At 40.6% G+C, this 5,264-nt stretch overlaps 1 long non-coding RNA gene across 1 annotated transcript in view; it reads right to left on the bottom strand.

Annotated features, from left to right (window-relative positions):
- Positions 1 to 1,602: 1,602 nt before the first annotated feature.
- Positions 1,603 to 5,264, bottom strand: part of LOC115414346 (uncharacterized) — a 24,027-nt gene continuing 20,365 nt past the window's right edge. The window contains exon 3 of the long non-coding RNA XR_003934607.1: positions 1,603 to 1,613. This is a non-coding gene — a long non-coding RNA (uncharacterized LOC115414346). The remainder of the gene's footprint in view (positions 1,614 to 5,264) is intronic.

Below are 5,264 nucleotides of genomic sequence, written 5' to 3'. Positions count from 1 at the left end.
GAAGCTATTTTGCCTAAGTCCTGTGTGGTGGGGGCGGTGCACTGGGAGATTGAAAAGGCTGTGTGTGATGCTTTAAAGGACTGTGTCATCCCGGCTGGCGTCCCGCCGGACCGTCTGTTTGTTCCCCCTAACCTCCGCCCACAGGTCATTCACTGGGCTCATTCTTCTAAGCTGTCCTGTCACCCGGGAGTCCAGCGGACCATGTTCGTCATTAAACAACGCTTCTGGTGGCCGGCCATGGAGAAGTTAGTGACGGAATACATCGCATCCTGTCCCGTCTGTGCCGCATGCAAGTCTTCCAATAAGCCCCCGGTTGGTCAGTTACTTCCTCTTTCAGTCCCTAGGAGACCTTGGTCGGATATCTCATTGGATTTTGTAACCGGCCTACCCCCGTCTGAAGGTAATACCACTGTCCTTACTATTGTGGACCGTTTTTCTAAGATGGCACATTTTGTCCCGTTACCTAAGCTCCCCTCTGCTAAGGAGACCGCAGAGGCGGTTCTGTGTCACGTTTGTCGTTTGCATGGGTTCCCTAAGGATATTGTGTCTGATAGGGGCCCTCAGTTTGTGGCACGTTTTTGGCGTGCTTTTTGTTCCCTCATTGGGGCTTCTGTCAGTTTGTCCTCGGGCTACCACCCTCAATCTAATGGTCAGACTGAGCGGCTCAATCAGGTGTTGGAGACCGGCCTTAGAGTGTTGGCCTCTCACAACCCCTCGTCCTGGAGCCGCCAGCTGATCTGGGTGGAATACGCCCACAATTCGTTACCCTGTGTCTCCTCTGGTCTGTCTCCGTTTCACGTAGTTTTTGGTTATCAACCCCCTTTGTTCCCGGCTCTGGAGAAGGACGTCAGCGTCCCGTCGGCCCTGGCTCTGATACGGCGATGCAAGAGGACCTGGATTCGTGCCAGACAGGCTCTGTTAAAGGCGTCGGGAGTCTATAAGGCAGCAGCCGATCGTAATAGGACCCCGGCTCCGGTCTACCAGCAGGACCAGCGGGTGTGGCTATCTACCCGTCATCTCCCTTTGAGGGTGGAGAGCCGGAAACTGGCACCCAGGTTCGTGGGCCCGTTCCCTATATCTAAGGTTATTAATCCTGTTTCTGTGCGACTCAGATTACCCAGGACTATGAGAATCCACCCATCTTTCCACGTCAGTCAAGTCAAACCCGCCAAGGAGAGTCCACTGGTCCCTTCCACCCAGCCACCGCCTCCACCCCGGATCATCGATGGGGATCCAGCCTACACTGTGCGCCGGCTCATGGCGGCTCGCCGGCGAGGGAGAGGGTTCCAATACCTGGTGGACTGGGAAGGATACGGCCCTGAAGAACGTTCCTGGGTGCCCGCCTCCTACATTTTGGACCCGGACCTGATTCGGGAGTTCCATCAGCGCCACCCGGAGGTTCCTGGGCCGTCCGGTGCCGTCCCCTAGAGGGGGGGGTACTGTCATGTCGGCTTCTGGACTTTGTCTGTCTTTTCTGTTTTGTTTGTCATTTCCTGTTTTATTTTGTTAAGTTTCCCTCATGTGTCTTGTCTGTTGTCTTTACTTCCTTTTGTGTTCACCTTTCACCTGATTACCTTGCTCCTCCCTGATTATCTCCACCTGTGTCTCATTGTCTTCCCGCCCTCTTGTGTATTTAAACCCTGTGTCTTCCCCTGTTCCTTTGCCAGTTTGTGCTCTGCAACTCGTTGTATTCACTTACCAGCGTTTCTTGGATCCTGTTTGTTCGTCTGCCGTGTTTGACCTGTTTTCGTCCCTCGACCTTCGATTCAGCCTGACCTCTTCCTGCCTGCCTGTTCCCGACCTGGTTCGTACCCGACTTCGTCTCTGCCTGCTCCCTTTATTACCTCAGCCTCCAACGTTAACCTGTGCTTCGACCTCCGCCTGGATTACTACCGTGAGTTTGCTCGTCCCCTATGTACCGTTGCTCGATTGATTGTTTTCCCGTGTATGACCTGGCTTGTCTATTGACCACCCTCTGTCTGTCCCTAGTGGGGATTCCGTGGGGGTTTTCCCGACTCAGCCGAGTCGGCCGTCTGTCTATCCCACCCGCAGCCCAGACGTTTACCCCCGGAACCGGAGGCCTCTCAGAAGACAAATATTCTCTGTGTAGAGTTTTTTCTTCTGTAAAAGTGTTTAATAAAAACACTAAATCTTATTCGGTATTTGTGGTCTTGTTTTTGGGTTCTGCCTCTGTACTCAGTCTATTACAAAAAGGGGATATAGATTAAATATACATGAACAAAAAATAACAAATGAATGATGATCACACACTGTAAAAAAAAAATCTGTAATTTAACAGAATTTTCACTGTTTCATTTACAGATTTTTCCTGTATTTTTAAAATACAGGAAAATATCAACGAAATGAATTAAACAGACTGTGATTTTACTTGTCAAATGGAAAATAACATGAAAAAACTGTAACTGTGAATACCATAAAATTTCCTTTTTTTTTATATATTTTTTTTTTTCACAGAATAATTTTTTTTTCCACAAATATTTCTTTTCTATTTATGAGATTAAACTGTTAATCTAAGGTTAAATACTGTAAATAAAAAATAATAAAACAAGATTAAGTTACTGACAATTAACTGTAAAAGTATTAGTTCTGTCAGTTGAACCAAACTTGTTTGTTAATTGACAAATATCTTGTGTAATTACAGGAGGTTTCACAACAAAAATGTTGAATAAAAGTATTTTTGTGAATGTATAACATGTATAAGCACTGATAAACTGTCCAAATACAGTTTTTATCAGTGGATTGGACAACTGAGTCTCACTGAAAATTATTTATATATATATTTATAGGGAATTGGATTGTTTTAATACATGTAAATATTCTTTATTAAACATTAAAAAGGTAAAAAAAAAAAAAAAAGCCAAATCACATGTTAAGTTTTGGCAAAAAGCTATATTTTAATTAAGGAAAATTACTGTATTTTTATGAGATGGTTATTTTCCATTATTTAACAATATTTTTTTGGCGCCCCTGCTGCCGGAATAATACAGTTTTGTTTTGTTTTTTTGTATAATGCATAATTACAATTACACAGAACAATATTCATGTATATTTATTTGACTTCTCATCTAATTGAGTTTTCCCCTGTAAGTCGCTTTGGAAAAAAGCGTCTGCCAAATGCGTAAACATAAACATAAACATAAACATAATTGATAATATTTGTCTGGTACACATTCTACTAAATCTGACGATGATCTCCAGCACATGCACTTTAACACGTTACACATTTTAGAGTTTGTTTGTTTTTTTTAAACTCTATATTAATTATTTATGTTTCAGTATTCTTTTATCTCACTAGTTTTTTAGAAATTGTGTGTTTCTGTGTTGTGTTGTTTGTTGTGTGAGCGACGTCTAAGACAGAGACAGACAATGAAGCTTTTCTGATTCTGAAAATTGTTGCTCTAATTGTAAGTGTTTTAATATTTAATATTTCGGTTTATGAATATAATTAGGGCGATAAATGTCTGTACATTTAGAAACGTAACATAGAATTTCCTCTGGGATTAATAAAGTATTCTGAATCTGAGTCTGAGTCTGAGTCTGAGTCTGAATCTGAGTCTGAATCTGAATCTGAGTCTGAGTCTGAGTCTGAATCTGAATCTGAGTCTGAATTGGAATCTGAATTTGAATCTGAGTCTGAGTCTGAATCTGAATCTGAGTCTGAATCTGAGTCTGAATCTGAGTCTGAGTCTGAATCTGAGTCTGAATCTGAGTCTGAATCTGAATCTGAGTCTGAATCTGAGTCTGAATTGGAATCTGAATCTGAATCTGAGTCTGAGTCTGAATCTGAATCTGAGTCTGAATCTGAGTCTGAATCTGAGTCTGAGTCTGAATCTGAGTCTGAATCTGAATCTGAGTCTGAATCTGAGTCTGAATCTGAGTCTGAGTCTGAATCTGTGTCTGAATTGGAATCTGAATCTGAATCTGAATCTGAGTCTGAATCTGAATCTGAGTCTGAATCTGAGTCTGAATTGGAATCTGAATCTGATTCTGAGTCTGAGTCTGAGTCTGAATCTGAATCTGAGTCTGAGTCTGAATCTGAGTCTGAATCTGAGTCTGAATCTGTGTCTGAATCTGAGTCTGAGTCTGAATCTGAATCTTAGTCTGAGTCTGAATCTGAATCTGAGTCTGAGTCTGAGTCTGAATCTGAATCTGAATCTGAATCTGAATCTGAGTCTGAATCTGAATCTGAGTCTGAATCTGAGTCTGAATCTGAGTCTGAGTCTGAATCTGAGTCTGAATCTGAGTGTGAATCTGAGTCTGAATCTGAATCTGAGTCTGAGTCTGAATTGGAATCGGAATCTGAGTCTGAATCTGAATCTGAAAGAGATGGATTTAATTGATTTACTAAATGACGTGTTGTTACTTGGCGCTACATAATTTCCTTACTTCTTTCTTCCAGTTCTGATATTTCATAATTCAAAATGTTCCTTGTTTATTTTATTCATTTATTTTATTTTATTGCACAGTTTTTATCCGTTTGTTTGTTTAGGGCTTGTTTTGTTTGTTTTTATTATATCCCAAAAATGGTTTCTCCTCTTTAAATGAAAAACTGGAACTAATAAAATGAATAATTATTTAAGAAAACTTTTCTTCCAGCACTGACAGATAATTTTACTTGAAATAAGATATTTTAATCCAATAATGACTTCAATTTTCTTATTCTTTTACAGGCCTTTTTTTTTTTTTTTTTTTTTTCTACAACAGGCATCTGGACTGAAAAACACATTAACTCTTTAAATTCTGAACCATTAAATCATGGACAGAAAATTCCAGTTCTTTGAAACTGGAGCCTTTATTGGTCCTTCTGGACAACCCAAATAAATGTTTTTTTCAGATATCAATTGCCATGCATGAGTTTCAGTTTTGTATCATATTTGATCCATTGGGTCTCAGTGCTCAAATATTATTATTATTGAACAAACAAAAACATAATCTAACACAAACATGTCCAATAAATAGTTAATTCCTTTTCTAAATGGTCCCAGTTCTTCCTCCTTCCTCATTAATGACAGTCTTGTAGTGTCACTAAAGGCCTCTGGTGAATGTACTCCTCCCCCTGGTGGATTATCTGTGTATTGCATGTATCTAATTGTATACATCAGGTTTTTCAAGAATAAAAATATCACACTGATCATGTAGAGGGCTTCAAAACTAATGGATCAAATATGACCGGTTCGGTGTTATAGGGTTAATTAACACATACTCTTCTATGTAGTTTTTGCACTTGTTAAATTCCTCCTGTG

The sequence above is a fragment of the Sphaeramia orbicularis genome, chromosome 22 (assembly GCF_902148855.1).
Source record: "Sphaeramia orbicularis chromosome 22, fSphaOr1.1, whole genome shotgun sequence".
Taxonomy (NCBI): Eukaryota; Metazoa; Chordata; class Actinopteri; order Kurtiformes; family Apogonidae; genus Sphaeramia; species Sphaeramia orbicularis.
This window is presented reverse-complemented; position numbering and strand designations above follow the sequence as displayed.